The sequence below is a fragment of the Pelmatolapia mariae genome, linkage group LG17 (assembly GCF_036321145.2).
Source record: "Pelmatolapia mariae isolate MD_Pm_ZW linkage group LG17, Pm_UMD_F_2, whole genome shotgun sequence".
In the NCBI taxonomy this organism is placed as follows: Eukaryota; Metazoa; Chordata; class Actinopteri; order Cichliformes; family Cichlidae; genus Pelmatolapia; species Pelmatolapia mariae.
Window position 1 is genome coordinate 19506473 of NC_086242.1, and position 18027 is coordinate 19524499.

The following is an 18027-nucleotide window of genomic DNA, read 5'->3' on the forward strand; positions in this document are numbered from 1 at the left end:
AGCGCTGCGATGAGAACAAAGGCTTCTCTTCTCTACGAGGTTTGGTTTACATCAGAGGAGCCCGAGAGACTTTGAACAGCGAGACGTCGAGGAGACGGCGAATGAAGTCCACCTACTTTACTCTGCAATTTATTTCAAGGGGAAAGTGTACGGGTATTTGGCGACAGACAAAAACCCATCAGAGCATAGCTATCAGGTGGCTTCAGGACACACACACACGGCCATCTACTCGGGTTGCTGATAATAAGAGTCTGTTAGCGCTCCCTTTCCAAATCCAATCACGGCAAGATTTAAAGGCAGCAAAGCGTCTCTGGCGACTAAAACTATTTACATCACATTTTCCCCCGATTTCGCCGCCTGCTGCCTGCGTTCAGAGCGCTGCCGGTGTGTTTCTACACGGCCGAGCAGTCACCTCCAGGCATCACAGCTCTGGTAGCAAACTGATTTTAAGACCAACATCTCACACTGAGCAAAATATTTTCTCCTGCTGAAGGAGAACAAATCCCACTTCTGGCAGCTTACTTGTTTTTAAAAGAGAGAGAGAGAGAAAAAAAATGTTTTTTTTTTTCTTTTTTCTTTTTTTAAAAAGGGCAGCAAATGGAAAAAAAGGCTTGAATGTAGTAAAACAAAGTCGTGCTCAGAGAGACAGAGGGCTGTAAAAAATAAAATGTAAAGCAAACATTACAGTAAATTATTAGCAACTTCAAATTACATCTTATATACGTGTATAGTAGCTTTTACACCCTGAACTTTTTCATTCTTGACTATTTCACAGCAGCAGTGGGAAATAAATAATATTCCTTCTTGAATATGGGGCCTGGGTGGGCACAGCTCGAAAAAAATGAGTCCCCAGGAGAGACTTAAGCGTCAATGTGAGTGTGGCTGGTTATTGTAGTCCTGGGCGTACCCAGCCTCTCACCTCTTGGCAGCTTCAGTTCAATAAGCCAATGGAGATTGGTTGATGGATAGCACCAGATAAGAACAGTTTATATTTTAAGGTACAGACTGTATACAGAGAAAACACTAACAACCAGACAACCCACTATAATTAAGTGCTTGGCGACAGTGGGAAGGAAAACCTCCCTTTTAACAGGAAGAAACCTCTACCAAACCATTCTCTGACTGACCAAAGGCTGACAAAGTGGATTGGGTGACTACTTTTGGCATTTTACCTTTTCAATGAATTGATTGATTAAACAGAAGACAATCCCCTGGCTTTTATTTTGAAAGTTCAGTTGCGTCAACCCAGTCTTTGCCCACCTCATGTCGTCTTTTCAGGAGGCTGAGCGGCTGCTGTTGTGGCAGTCTTTGATATCATTCAGCTGCCTTTCCAGAGAGTCTCTTGTAGTTCAGACTCCACCTCTGCAGTTTTAAACACAGAAGTATTTGTCCTGCTGCACTCGGCTTACTGAGGCTGCACAGCAGAATGAAGATCATCCCTGCTGAGAGCTCACCAGCACAATAAAGTTGAAATAAGACAGGATGAGAGACTCATCGGCAGCTGATTATTGCTCTGTTGATTATTTGTCACAAGGTAGACCTACTTATATTTGCAGAGTGTTGTTATATAGTGTAATTGACTGTATTCAAAGGCCACACTGTATCTCATTGTGAATTGCTGAAGGAGACATTCCAACATCTGAAACTGGACTACAAATTTTATTAACTGCTTGTTATTGTGGTCCAAACTAGAAAAAGAAATCAGGGACTACTTCACAAAAGCACAAAAATAAGCCAGATCCACTGTTATACGCACTTTATTATTGGAAAACAGACTTTAGGACCAAAAACACTCTACTTTAACCTCGTTAAAGCTCTTTAACAGTCTTGAGCCAGTTGTTAAAGCCATTTTAAGACTTTTTTGGGGTCTACAAACAGCCCGATGAACTAAACACAAAGGAAAAGGCAGGCGAAAGCACTTTCAGTGGGAAAATAATTGTTTTCAGTTGCACAATGCTGGAAAATGGAGTGGAGGGGAAAGAAAAAACCCTGAAGAGGAACGCAGACACAGCAGATGAGCAGCAAAATGGTTTAATTCGAAATGATGACAGTGAGTGATTCAGGAGATCAAAATGATCCAGGAGATTAAAAATGCAGCCTGTAGCAATACGGGGGTGAAGAGAAGGAGATAGTAGGATAGGAGCGAGGGGGGAAATATCTAGGAAAGTAGTTCCATTATCTTACTCAATCCCTGCTGAAGGTTTTGGAAATGTCTGAATATTTGAATGGGAGAAGAACACTCTTGTTCACATGTGCACATGCACACACACACGGATATATAGCTCTAAGCGAAGATAATCTTGAGAGAATAATTTTATTCTTTCATTAAATCCTCGCAGATGCTTCCGAAGAATATCTGAATGAGAAGAAAACACACACACACACACACACACACACACACACACACACACACACACACACACACACACACACGTACGTATAATCATGAACACACACATGTGCAAAAACCCTGCAGGAGTTGGGAAGGAATCTGGGAGAAGTGCTTACAGACAGACGTGTGTGTTTGTAATTATCTTTTTCATGTCATTTTGCTTGATTTGTCTATGCTCTTTCATTACACGGGTCTGTGTGCACGTGCAAGAGTGTGCGAGTTGTACGTGTGCACCCCTGCTCTCGGTGTTTGCTGTGACATCGTAATTCATTAATTTTGACGGTGCTGTATAAGCTTTAAACTCCTCGCAGCTCTCGTGGGAAGTCAACGGGCCCTCATGCACATCAAACTGAACACTTCTCTTACAGTGAGAGAGAGAGAGAGAGAGAGAGAGAGAGAGAGAGAGAGAGAGAGAGAGAGAGAGATAGAGTGTGTGTGTGTGTGTGTGTGTGTGTGTGTGTGTGTGTGTGTGTGTGTGTGTGTGTGTGTGTGTGTTTTTGCAAAGTATCACTGTACTAAACAGTTAACATAAAAGGCACACTTTACAAATCACCAAGAGTCACCGTGCAATGTTTTCACATGAGCATATCTGCTGTTTAATGTCTGCATGTCATGTCATGTGATCACGTCTGCTGAGGCTGACTTCAGTATGTTTTGTCATGCAGCGTTATGCCAGCAAAAACAAAGCCAAACCCAGCCAGATGGCGGGCGTCTCCTGTAAGTCTCCTTACGCCGTCCAATATACAAAGGTCATCCAATCTCTGAAGTCTAATGAGCTAATTAATGACCCGTCAGTCAAACATCAAAGGCGCCACGAAGCAGAGATGAGCGGTCCATATTTGGAAACCTTCCAAACTACATGACCATGGATAAACAGGCTGCGGATGATGCGCGAAAAATAGACTCAATGGACTTGAAGACTCTGAAAGGACCAAATATTGGATATTGTTGTATAAAACACAGCTCTGTCCTTTCATTCATCATTTACCAGCTCAGATTTTAACCTTGGAAACAGGCCACATTGAAAAAAAAAATCCCCTCTACCCTCCCAGGCCAGATATATTTGCTTATGATGGACAAGAATGCAAGTAATGTTTAACAGCGTGTGCCCAAAACATTCTTAAACTCACTGCCCTTATCAGACATGTAGTTACTGAAATTGCTTTCATTATAATGCTCAGTTATAAGCTCACCTTGTAGCCTACAAAGAATATTTAATAAAAATCTAATTTTTAGATTCAGTAAGGTTATAAATATGAACAAACACGGAAATCTCACAAACAATCAGAAAAAATGTCACCCGAATGTTATCAGGACAGAAAAAAGGGGATTATAAGTCATTATCATTCCCATAAATATGGCCAACTTTAAGCATCATTTTTCAAAGTGTTGGAGCTTTGCGAGACTGGAACCGCATGAAGTAGATATCAGTAGCACGTACAAACAAAGTGAAATGTCAGTCTTGTGATTTATGCCACTGCCACTCATTTCTTTAGGTGGATTTTGCTGCTCCTTCAAAGAGGACCATTGCCTCTTACCAATATTGCCTCTTGCACTTTGTGTGCTAAGGTGCAGATACAGAAGGACACCTTGTCCTTGAGCAAATTTTCACCTTGACAAAATGTATTTGATGCTCTGAGATGAGAAGTGCAGGAGGTCCTCCTGGAGCTTTCTAGTGATCAGTGTTGAGGTTAATAAAACGTCTTCTGGCTTACTTTCAGATAAAGAGCCCGTCTATTAGCCTTGATGATAGTATAAGAGTGATTAAAACTCACAATGGACATTCGGTAGGTAACTAAATTGAGTTTGCAAGGTTTTTCTGCCTTCCACGCTGACAGCAAGGAAGTTTATCAAAATCAGTGAAACTTAAATGAAACAATGTGTCTGTGTGTTTATTGTGAGAAAAAAACGCTACTGTATATTTGGAGATAAAAGTGACATACCGCCTGATTAGTGTTTTGTATGCAGAGAGCCACGAGTATTACAGGGATTTAACATTTAGATTACTTGTCAGGAGGTGGAGATGATGGATGGAACAATGCTGTGCCTCATTTCGGTTGAATCAAATCTGGCAGAGGTGTGGATTGGAATTTTTTTGAAAAGGTTCAACAGCATCATTGTTATAAATTTAGATTTATGTTTAGGGGATGGAAAAAACACTTTTTCATAGAATTTTTCTAATTTAACTTATGGCAAGTGATGGAGTTATGCAGACTTACTGCATTTTAAAAAAAGGAACATGTCCCTTATCCACAGAGCCCAAGGCTGTTTATTCTGGCCTTAAGGTTGTGCAGCTTCTACAGATTGAATCTGGGTATGTTTTTTCAGGCGGAAATTCAAAATAATAGCCGAGGGCTTAAGGGGTTAAGGTTGTTTAAAAGTTCCTGCTGCACTATGGATGGCAGTGCAATAGTGCAATATACATCATGATTAAATCCCATGAAGACTAAAGGCACAAATATTAGTTTTTTATTTTAAAAAAAAAAAAAAAAAAAAAAAGAAGTATTTCGCTGTGAGCAGGAGAGGATTTTTCTTGTTTACAGTGATGACTCAGTGAAGCTCCGCAGAACTCCATATGTGAAAGACATTAAACCTGAACCTGTTGCGATGGAGCCAGATTTCACTTTGGCAGTTGAAAATGAAGAGAATAATAGAGAAAGAGGCTGTGGAGAAGAGTGAGGTAAGCTGTTAAAGCCATCAGAGGCAGGGAGGGTCCCTGCTGTTGTCCATAAAAGCTTAAATGTAGCCGGCAGCTTAGAAAGTCTGCTTCAGTACTTTCCTGCACTCTCCTCCTCTTCGTCTCTTTACTTCTCACTTCTTCCTTCTCTGTCCCCAGCATTTCAAAGACCACGTATAATAAAAATGAGCTGCAGGTATCCCTGATTCAGCTACTTTTTGTATTCAAACGGGAATCAAAAGAACGGCAAGTCGATACTTGGTGGGTAACAACAAAGCTCTGCTGTGGACGGCGCACAAGTCGGCAATAAATATATTCATTGACATCCAAAAACTGACACCTCTGGGTGCACAGGCACGGGCGAGGGGCAGCGCTCAACATAAAACAAAAGAAAATAAGCAACTGCTAAAATACATTTATATGCTAACAGCAGTGCACAAGCTCCACTTCTGCACAACACTGGCCTATATTAGTAACTATATTAGTGTCAAACGACACATGAGGAATGATAATAACTAATAATGGGTTCTTAACCATCCTCTTTAGTTTCTCATTATAAAAAGTGCAACACTAATTGATCTCTACGGGTCAAATATGAGCCAGATAACAGTGACGGACACCTGCCACAAACAGCAAACAACAGATAGTTCAGATGTTTCGTGTTATGGGAAGAAATAGAAACATCCTACGGCAAACTGGGAGGGGTGACATTTGTATTTCAACGTTCTCTGAAATCATTTGTGATAAATATGCACAGAGATGAGGAAGCATCTCTGTTCTTTCTGCTTCATTAACTTGATGGAAAAGTACTCAAAGATGCTTAAACGCTCAAAGAAAACTGCATTCAGGGGACAGTAGAGAGAATATTTAATACACATTTACAGGCTCTCTATTTTGGCATATCTTTCCATGAATAACATTTTAAAAAATAAAAGTTACTATCCCTTTAACAACGACTCTGTTAACAGTCTGCCTGTTCCTGAAGCTGGCCATTTAGGCTCCTTAGAGCTGCTCTTGTAATTAGCCCACTCTGTTCTGTTGACTGACCTCAGGAGTGTTTTGGTTTACAGTAATGTTTCCTATACTGTAATTTATTACAAACTCTGTATAAAAAGCATTGCTTTATGGTAATTCAACGCAAAAAAAATCTACTATATAAATGTACATCCATGCACATTTTATATCATATATACGTTAGTGTACAATAAAGTTTGTAATATTGTACATGTGTAGAGCCATCATCAATCAAAACCTCAGAATAAAACAAAATTCTCAGGTCAGTAGTTCCAGTAAATACATTAAATGCATTGAACTGAACTTTACTGTAATTTAATATGGAAATTTGTTACATTGTAAATATGTAGTTTGACTACAAGGTAACTAGGATATTTGTTAAACTGTAACACGTTAAACTAATACTTTTCTGTAATTTAACATGGATTTCCTTTACACTGTAAATGTATAGGACAGCACTTTGTTGTAATTTAATAGAAAATCTGTTACATGATAAATATGTAGGCCAGTAATTTGCTACAACTTAACAAGAATATTTGTTACACCGTAAAAATACAGCACAGTACAGCACTATAAAACATGAAACTGGTTTTTCTCCCCATCTGTCAGGGAAATGTAACAGATCTCTTTGCTGGACACAATGTCACAGACCAGAAACTTTCCATAATGTATAACATGACATTAACACCATGAACACAAATGAAGTGTAGGACACTTTACAGCAGAGCAAAGTATCTCATGGATGACACAAAGCTACAAACAGATGTTCAACTGACAAAGCCTTTAAAGAGAAGGAGGAGCAGGAAAGGAACTTGAGGGGGTAAAGTCAAACGTGGAAAAAATCAGTACAACAAACACTATTTTTCAGTTAATGTGTTGACGAAACAAATGGCTGAGCAACTTTTCTTCTTCTCTGGTCTAATCCCAGAGAAACTTGGAGTGACTAAAAGAAAGAGTATAAAGCTTTCCACCATGCTGAGGAGACTAAAGCCACACTCTGCTGGCTTACACAGAAAAGAAAACACAAAAACCACACATGGGCATCCATTCATCCACACCCTCCAAACACACACACACACACACACACACACACACACACACACACACACACACACAGACACTGAACACGCTAAAACACTGGCAGCAAACCTGAAACTATTCAATCACACCACACACACATAAACACACCACAGCACCAGTTGGCAGCTGATAAAAGTCTGCTCCAAGTCATCAACTTTGCCTTCTGAGTCTCTTTAGCGTTCACTCTCCCCGAGTCAACTTTTTTCTCCTGTTTTTCCATTCCTGTTCTTTTCTGCCCTTTCTTTTGCAGCTTTCATCCATCTTGGCGTTCTTCCATCAGTCTCAAGTTTTCCTTTCTCTCTCATCTGTCCGTTCTTGCAGTGTTCCTCCACATCAGTCTTTTCTCCCTCCCTTGTTTCCTTAGTTCCTTCCTCACATCCTCCCCAGTCTCTCTATATCATTAAGGCTTTGAATTAATGAGCTGATTAAGGGGAAATAATGAAAAAGACGGACACACACTGAGTGCTGGCAGAGGTGGAATGATGTTTGCCATCTGTGTGTGTGTGTGTGTGCGTGTGTGCGTGTGTGCGTGTGTGCATGTGTGCGTGTAAAGACCAAAAAAAACCAAGCCCGGTCCAACTCACACACCTCAAATTTCACGCAGAGCAACAATTCTGGGACTAAACCCAAATACAACAGTCGGTCAGACACACAAACACACAAACTGTGCCTGAATCGCATCTAAAACTCCAGCAGAAGACGTGATGAAGTAAGTGATGAAGCGATGAAGATGATTAATAGCAGAGAGAAAAAGAGAAGAGTCGCTGAAAGCTTTTTCTGATTTCCATAAGTCACAGTTTTGTTGCACACACACACACAAAAAAAATTGTGTTCCCAGCGATGCTCGGGGGACATTAATCATTCAGGTGTTTGATGTGGCATCAGGAAGGTCAGTATTGGAAGATTTTTTTTGCCTTAATCTTCTAAGAACTCATCATGTGTCTATTAAAGATGCCACTGATATGAACAGTGTTGCTCAATGGGTGAATAATTGGTCAGTTTTACTCAATAAAAACATAAAGAGATGCTTTTTTTCTCGCATGGATCCAGTAATGAGAAGAAGAATGTTTTTATATAATGATTTCCTTGATTGTGTATGGTCATTACCGGCATCACTGGACTCATTCAGACACGAAGCAGACAAGTCTACGTGCTGTCAGTTCAATAGAGAGGAGTGCCCGTCTAAAAGGGGCTTGAGTCACTGCTGTAATGCTAGCCAAATAATTCCTGCTGCTGCTTCACACTGAAAGCATTCGACTGGCAAAACAAAGGCTGGCCTTTATATTCGGCTAATCGCAGGAAAGGCATTCATCTAAAATAAGCAAAACAAGACAATTAACCCCATGAGGTCTAAACCACATTTTCAATTATCAGTTTGCCTGTGCTCGTTTGTTTGCATAAATCAACAAGAAGTCGATTTAGCACAAGAAAATGTGTAAATACAATTGCAGATACTGAAGACCTTCAGTATGGGTTATATGATGATGGATTTATTGACTTTGATTCATGGCTGGACAACAAAGCTTCTGAAACTATTATAATTGTGTCTGAATGGTGCATTACATTTATCTAAGCCTTTATTATATTTTGCTGTTGATGTCATAGTAAATTCAATTTAATATCTTTTATATGGCGCTAAATCACAAAAACAGCTGCCTCAGGATGCTTTATATGGTAAGGCAACAATAGAACACAATAATAAAGAGCAAACCCCATCAATCAGACGACCCCCATATGAGCAACAACTTGGTGACAGCGGGAAAGAAAAACTCCTGTTTGCCAGGAAGAAACCTCCGGCAGAGCCGAGCTCAGGGAGGGGCTGTGACCGGTTTTATCAGCTTTAATTTCAGAGCAGATTAACTTTAAATGTCGTAATGTGGGAAAAAAGCAAAACAAAATGATGCACAACTCTTTCCACTGTGGAAAACCATCCACACCATGTGCACCATCACATCAGATCCCAGGTGATTTTATTAAAACTGAGCTCTGAATTCTGGTCTCTAAACTGAAGCCAGTCCTGCCAAATTCCGGACGATAACTTTAGGATTAAAGTGCCACTCAGTATCCACACCGTACTGTCTCCCTTTCCTCACCCCCAACTGGTCATGACAGACAGCGTCCCCTCCCTGAGCCTGGTTCTGCCGGAGGTTTCTTCCTGTTAAAAAGGGAGTTTTTCCTTTCCACTGTCGCCCACGTGCTTGCTGATAGGGGGTTATCTGATTGTTGAGGTTTTCTCTGTTTTCTCTATATTAGTGTAGCGTTTTTACCTTACAGTATTAAGCACCTTGAGGCAACTGTTGTTGTGATTTTGCACTATGTAAAAAAATAAATAAATAAAAAAAACTGAACTGATCATATGAGATAGAAATACTTCTTATTGACCACATTTGAGACGCAAAGGTAAAACCTACAAGTTTATATTTTGGTTCTCTTCTTCCTTGACAATAATGATATTTCTCTACTGTCCTGAGGTTTGGCACCAGTATCCTAGACAGCAGACACATCCGAGTCTAATCTGGACTACTTTTGGCACTGAGGTCTCACTTACAGCGCTGCCAAATTTTTCATGGGCCAAATGTCACAACACAGCTGACATCTGACCCATACAAGGTGGACCTGTGACTGAGGCCCAGTGTGGCACATGAGGTCCAAATGATCAGCGCTATCAGGGATGCTCCGAGATTTCAAAAAACATTCACTAAAGCTCATGAAAATACTTGTCAGAAACAATCAACTCCATTATTAGCAACTGTGTTGTTGTCAAAGAAAAAACAAAACAAAACCACACAAATATTTGAAGATCATTAGTTATTTAAGACTCAAACTCTCAAGTTGCAGAGCTAGCTGACAGCTGACTGGGAAAATCATGTAATTATAACTTGATTTAAAGCTGAAATGAAAATGGCAACAACAAGATAAATATTTGATCCATTCAGGTTTTGTTGAAAGTTTTTGAAATGTTGACACATTTAGTTGGTTAAAATTCCTTCTTACTTGCACATTTTTGTTAAATTGCCACTGCAGACTCATTTCAGTTTAACTGCTTTACTTTTCCATTCATATACACCTAGTATAAGATGTCGAGCCTGTCTTACGTGTGTTTACATAATAACTATATTGTGTTTTATGCTGTAAATAATCTCTGTTTCCAACAAACTTCCAGCCGAGGTGGATTTCATTTCATGATGCTTTGTAGTTGCTACACGAGGCCTCTGTGACGCACCCCAAGGCCCTAGTGACCTCAGCTAAAACAGGGTCCTCGCCTCGTCTCGCACCCCGCTGCTCGAACCATCTGCTGGGTCTTTTCTGTGGCAGCCGGCCTCAGGAAACACACTGCAGCAGGGGGTTGATGGGAAAAGATGGTGTGAGTTTTACTGTTGCTCAAGAGTGTGTCTGTTTGGGTGCATTTGAAAAAAAAATGTTTTAAAAGTTGAGACAGAGTCACTGAGCCAACACCTCGCAAAGTTTTAATGGCCTAAAATAACTGAAAGTTTAACCTTAACTCTCTGTAAACTCTTACTAACAAGACTTCCAAGTCTATGCTTATTGGTCTAAACTGAAGTTAGAACAGATTCAGCGAAATAGAAGAATTAGAAATTCAGTAGAAATGTTGAGAATCTTGTTGGGTGTAATAATCTGACATCATATGGCTATTTTATGAAAAAAGGACATTAATTTTTATTTTATTTTTTTAAACTACACGCATCCATTCTTCTGATAAACAAAACTGAACTAAATATGCTTTAAACAGATCTGAGCAGCTCCACTCGGCTAACCACATCAAGCAAAATGAGTAAATGCTCTGCAGCATTCAGGTAAACTATGTCTTTCACCACCGGCTAAAACACCAACAGGACCAACGCAGTTAGCTATGAACGATAGCTGTAACTCGATCCTGCTGATATGTCACTGTCACATAACCCTCCTGGTTTGCCTCTGTTTACATTCATTCCCTGACTGGATAGTTTACAGCGCCCTGAATGCCTGCTGTACTCGGCAATGTCACTGTTTGCATTTCTACTTGTGCACTCATGCGTCTGCTGTGCTGTGCCACCATTTGCGACATTGAGCCGTTCACGCTGAGCCCAATAAATCCTGATAGCAGTTTCAGTGAAACGCAGGAAGGAGTTTCAGTCTGTACTCTTACTGCCTGAGCTATGAAATACAGGTGTTACTGCAACACTGGAGGACAGAACAACAATTTGAAACCATGAACGTTTGCAGTGTTAAGTCTGATCTCAGGTAAAGCAGTTACATACCTGATCAGGAGAGTTTATTTTAAGTGAAAAAAGCCTTTGTTTTTCATGTAGCATCAGCATTTGTACCTCTCTACTAGATGAGTGTCTGCACTGTTATAACAGCTGGCTGCAGGACTGGGAATGATTTTCTAAACTCTATGAACATGATCATTTTTAACACTTTTAGAATGAGGACAGACTCACAAGAACGACAACAAACTGCAAAGGCTAAAACCGCCAGCTTATTTTTATTGTTTTAATTGATCCAGTGCTTACTAGATTACAAGAAGTGTGAGGGAACAGGTTACCAATCCAAAAACTTGAATAAACACGTCTTTAAATGCTATAAAGGTTTTTTATTATACGTCTCACAGCAGCAGTGATTCCAGTACTCTCTGGTGGATTGTGACTCGTACGGAAACGTATTAATAGTGCACCAAGTGTTGTACTCACATCTGAGGTTGCAAATAGCTGAAGTTTGATCAAAAGCAAAGGGTAAAATAAATAAACCTGAACAGAGCAGGGCTGATCGGCTCACTGGGGTCACATCAGATAATAACTTGACCATGAGAAGCTGATATTTTTAAAAGTCAGCCAAACATGGTTCCTTGTATTTGCTTTTCTTCAAGATCTCAGAGAATGACAAGGAACAAGCCGCTGTGGACGGCTGAGAAAATGGAGCCGTTTACGGGAACAAGAACTACTTTAAAAAACACAGTGGATAACACCGAGGGAATGAGAGACTGAGAACATGGAGGCAAGAGGAAAACGGTGATGGATGGAAGACAGAAGGGGAAGCGGAGGAGAGGCAGACACACACACACACACACACACACGCACACTCAGACACGCTATAATATGAGTTGGCAGACTGCGAGCGAACAGAAGCAGATCATAGAAAGCAGTCATTCAGATCAGACGACCATTTAAATCAACCGGTCACACTGAGAGGTTTCATTTCAGTCCAGCGTGGGTTTCTGAAGCCCACCCCAGCAACGTATCTGGACCGAGAGAGCTGATAAATGATTTCACTAATTGATATATTTAAACTCTTACATCAAACTATTTTAAAAGCATTCAGTATTTTATCAGCACAACGGTACACTCATTCTCCGCTGGGTGCAAAAAGCCTCTGAAACAATCAGTCAAATCAGGTCCAGATGAACCGCCATCAAGAGGACATAATTATATAAAGAGAGAAAGGCTGTTAGTGTGCTGATGTAAAAATATGCTAAACACCTCACTCTTAAAATAGAGCGGCCTGTAGCTGCTGCACATGCAGCCGAACCCCATCGACACAACCAACACGGCTGACTCTCGGACAAAAAGCAGCGCTGTTAAACGCGACCGCCTTGCTACCGAATCTGGTGGCAGAAATTTACAATCTCCACAAAGCCATCCTTCAAAGTTTCCAAAGATGTCAAACATAATAAGCTTTCAGAATATTTAAAGCCCCGTGTTAAATGATCTCCCCCTCAGTGGAGACATCTTAAAGTAAACAGCTTCTCTGGGAAGCCATCGAAGCTGTGCTGGCTTATCCTCTGGGGACAATAGTCAGTTTTTTGGTGCGCTAGCAAGATATTATGCAAAGGAGTTGCATGTTAGTAATTGTTTCTCTCAAATATGATTACTCGTGTAAAACTGAAACTGAAAAGTCCCGTCTCTTACCTACAGATTCTGCACTTTTATTTGCAGATATCTCGCTTAGCACTTTAGGACCTAGTCTGATAAATTTTAGGTGATGCCAGGTTCTCTTATACCGTGTGAGATATTGGCTGTACTCACAGCTTCAAAAGGCTTTTACCTTTCAAGGCCAATGAAGCCACATTTTCCTCTTTTCAAAAATCTAGTCAGGACTTTCCATTTAAAAGGAAACAAAAACAGCAAAGATGCACAAATACACTACAAAAGATCCAACAAAAGCAATCTCTGTTCTAGAATGAGCCGTCTATTCACATTTAACTCTGGGCAGCTCTACAAGTAAATCTAAAAAACGGGTAAGACAGCCATCATCGAGCCAAAATGCAAAACCCTAAGTACACAAACTTGTTGTCACCATCATCTTGTTAGCACCTTCTGTTTGGAACTGGCCACAGTATAAATAACACTGAATTGAACTGGGGAAAAACTAATGTTCTCGGGGCCTCTGGGGTCCAATTTGAAACTGGAGAGGAGCGGTCGAGAACAATGCTGGATGCCACCCAGAATGAAAAGTAGAGCTGAGATTGGTTCATGTCGGGACATGTGGCTGAGGTCCGCTCCAATCAACCCAAAAAACCTCTAACAAGCTTGTCCCGTCGACATCTAAACAAATCTTCATCCTTCATGCCCAAGACCCAGAGAGGAGGAATCAGAGTTTTAGAGCTGGAAATGAGGAGATTTTCAGAAAGTGGAAAACTTTTGTTGAGTCAGATTGATAAAAGGTTAAAGATTAAAGATTGAGCTCATGAGGGCGCTCATAAGGAAGGTCTTTCACCTAAAACTCACCAACTTCTTGAGGCCCTAACCTCTCAGAATTTAGTGGAGAATTAGAATACTAATATTCTGATGTTTTTCACTGTTCAGATCCCGGATGGCTGGGAAACTAAGAAAATAGATGGAGAAAGCTGCATAACCAGAGCCAGAGAAAGGTGTGTGTAGAGTGTCAGTAATTGGCTGATATATGAGAAGAGTGTTTGTTTGAGGGGCAGCGGGGTCTCAGCAGGAATTCATTTCTTAAAAACATCCCGAAGCCTTCAATTAACCCCGTTAGCCCCCTCCCACCAACCCCACAAACGCATGAGCAGCTGAATCTGCCAAAATAAACAGCCAATGGCATTCCTGAAAACCCCCAGCAGAGGAAGAGGGGTGAAGGGGAGCTTGAGAAATGAGCAGAAATAGCAATGGATGGGAATGAATAACAGAGTGAGAGTAGTTTCTAAAAACTGCAAACACAATAAATGAAAAGGGCTTTCAAAATAAAAGCCAGCAGCAGTTGTAGCTCTTACTTACCTATTCAGTGTTCAGGCCTGTTGATCCCTGGTGACATCAATCACCTCAGTCTCCTGAAAGAAGCACAAAAAACATGACTCAAGTTATATATAAAAAACCTGTTTGGGTAAAGAGCAGAGGCCATTAGTCATCTGATATCTCACAGCACAGCTTGGATTTGCTGAAAACTGAAGGAATGAATGACTGGCCTGAGGGTTGCACTAGGATTACAGGTCAAATCCAGGTGACATATTTGTTCCTGATTAAACCCGAGGACTGCAGGGACTGCATCGTGTTTCTTTTGTTGATTCTGTCCAAGGAGCTTAAGGGCAACAATCCAGACTTTTCCTTACAAATCCTCTCCATTATTTTTTTTTCTTTTAGTACTTTGTCCATTTACCCTGATCATCTCCCTTGTGTGGAGTTATTAATGACTCTATGCTGGCATCATAGTTTGTAGCTATCTGACTAACCATGCAACATGGGCTGGTGTGAATATTTCAGAAACTCCTGATCTGCTGAGATTCTTCCACACGGCCATCTCTTGTTTTTGCAGAGAATGGCCCAAAAAAGAGTAAATATCCAGTGAGCAGCAGTTCACGGGGTTAAAATGCCTTCTCGATGTCAGAGTTTAGAGGAGAATGCCCTTTGGCTGCTTTAAGCAGATACGAAGGCAACAGTAACTCAAATAGCCACTCATTACAACCAAGCCACGCAGAAGAGCATCTCTAATTGCACAACACATCGTACCTTGAAGCAGAAGACCACACCGGGTGTCACTCAAGTCATCCAAGGACAGGAAAACCAACCCATCGTTTACACCGGCTCACCAAAATAAGACAGAAGACTGGAAAACATTGCCTGATCTGATAAGTTTCAATAGCCGAGGCACAATTTGGTATGAATACCATTAAAACATTGCTCCATCCTGCCTTGTATCAACGGTTCAGGCTAAACTCAAATCATCTCAAACTGGCTTCTTAAGCATGATAACTAGTTCATGTGTTCTGGACTCTGCCCCTAGTCTTATGTGCATGACCATAACGTTAACAATTAAAAGTGTGATAAAGACTTAAATCTCTGATTATGAGTCTACTTGTTCCAGCTGCTACACTGTGGACCAAACTGTACTAAAGACATGTGCCATCAGAACACAGCAACACCACAAATCATCAAATGCTTCATGATTTTTGTAGACCGAGCCTCACGTCCAGCTATGAATTAGCTGGACTTCATTTGTTGGTTATTGTCACATTTTCCATACAAAGTCTGGGTACCTCAGCCTGCTCCGTGCACAAAAACAGAAATGAAATGTGTCCTGACAGCTGCAGAGCCTGCTACACAACGAGCCTGGAGATCACAGCAAAGCCAGTGATGGCATTTTTAATTAAACCCAATTCATTCACAGCAAGAGCCAGAAATCTTATACTATCTATTAGAGAAAAGACATATTACTGCCTGGACTAATAACAAAAAGCTGGAGCTGTGCCCGAGCTTAAACAGAGCCCTTCACTGGGGCATACATTAAACTAAAGGCATTTTAATTTGTGATAATACAGAGAGAGGGTCTCAGTTTTCCCTCTCATAATGATAGCATTAATGCTCATAGGCACACCAGGTAAAACAAAAGGACTTTTTAAACTGAAAAGATAAAAAGAAAAGAAAAATCAATTTGGGGAGTAATCTTCATAATGAGACAACCGAGCAGACAAAAAGCTACAGACGCTGCGAGCATTTAATGAACAAAGCCCAGTCGAGGTCTAAATGTTGCTGAATAAGCCTGCAGTAATACGGTTCACAGGTATCTTCATTTTCATTTCACACTGCGATGAGGACGCCGCTCGCCTCTGCTCCAGAAACAAGAATTAAGGTCGTCCGTGCCTCCGTTCGCATCACATTGAAACCAGCAGAAAAAGAAGCTAGTGAGGCGAGACTGTGTGTGTGTGTGTGTGTGTGTGTGTGTGTGTGTGTGTGTGTGTGTGTGTGTGGTGAAGTTTGTTTGGCAGCACTTCTAACAATGTTGAGGCCCTCGGTGCTATCCAACAGAATAGCCCAGTCTGTCTCGACTATCTCAAAGAACCATATGCTTCTGGATCCCAGCGCCCAGTCGTGTGTGTGTCTGTGTGCATCTGTGTGTGTGTCCATATGTTCTAGCATCTAAACATCCAGCATCTAAAAGATCCAGATGGCGAAGCATCAGTCGACACAATGTCTCCTTCCATCAGCAGGAAGTAACTTGAAAACCGTAAAGACAACAAACATTCATCATCCGGGCTTTAGGAGCCGACCACACCGCTCACTTGACAATTATAGAGTAGTTATCATACTACGATAAGTATAACACACACACACAAAAAAGTGCTTTTTATTTCTAAAGCGCACAGAGCCGCGAGATGACGTGGAGAATAAGGAAACGTGGCGTCTGAATAACCCAAAGCGACGGATTAAATCTTGAAGGAACGACAGCAGTTGACGTTTAGCTACAAATCAGACAAATTCTCTGTTTTTTAAAATGTTTTTATTTGGAGACTTTTGTTCGACACGTGTGTGTGTGGATGATGATAAATCCCGCAGCAGTCCAACAGCAGATACAGCCTCTTCCCCAAGAAACAGACACACAACAGAGTGACTCACATTTCCAAGTTCATGTTATTCCCAAACGGCAATCTACACTTCCTATGACCAAAACCATTCAAGGGGCTGAAACTGAAATGCTCTATGAATCCTCATATTTTTAAAACTCACGTGGACAGGCTTATACGATAAACGTTTGTTTTTACCTTTTTCTTTTTGTTTACGCCTGTGAATTTTGGCTCTTTAATAAAATTTTGGCTCATTTATAAATGCAGGTAAATGTAGATATGTTTCAGGAATGTCGAGGTTACAAAGTTGTTGATATTTTAGTTCTTCAAATGACAGGAGAACATTAAAGTGTGACTTTGATTATTTAGTGTATTCTCAACATTGTGTTAGTTCAGGGAGACCATGAAGTCAACCTCAGTCACAATACTGGTACATTTAGGTCCACACTAATACGTTTTCGTTTGAAAACGCATCTTTTCCTCTCCGTTTTGGCCTTCCGTCCACACTGAGACGGCGTTTTCGGTCTCGTCGCAGTGTGGACAGCGAACCGGAGCCTTTTCAAAAACAATGACACATTTTAGTCATGTGATGCAGTCATGTGACCAATTAAACTAAGATAGCGGAGGGCATTACACAGCAGTTGTTTTGTATCAGTCTGTACATGCTCCAGATAGCTTTTCTTCAAATTCTTTAATTCTCACTCGCTTTTGCAACTTTGTATTTTTGTGGTACTCCCAGCAACAGCTCCACCTCATTGTTAGTCCATTTAAAAAACTCGGTGCTTTTCCTCAACATTTTGCCGCGACGTTTCAAAGAGACGAAAATTTAAAAAGTGGCAGACAGAAATGAGGCAGGTAGAATTGTCTACTGGAAGCGTTTTCAGCCGTTTCAATGTGGATGAAGAACTCTGTGAAAACGAATGAAAACGATAGTGTGGATGTGGAGCGTTTTCAGACGTATACGTTTTCAAATTTATCCGGGCTAGTGTGGACGTAGCATTAATCCCAATACCAGCTCAGCAATATTTAGGTTGCTTTACACCTATTGTGCACCCATCTCCACCACAGCACCAC

The 18027-nt window shown here is 40.8% G+C and overlaps 1 protein-coding gene across 1 annotated transcript in view; it reads right to left on the minus strand.

Annotated features, from left to right (window-relative positions):
• The window catches only part of plxnb2a.1 (plexin b2a, tandem duplicate 1), a 227176-nt gene that overhangs the window by 121054 nt on the left and 88095 nt on the right, over nt 1-18027 (minus strand). Inside the window, exon 3 of the mRNA XM_063500433.1 lies at nt 14393-14445. The gene's annotated coding sequence lies outside the window, so the exon portion shown is untranslated. The remainder of the gene's footprint in view (nt 1-14392; nt 14446-18027) is intronic.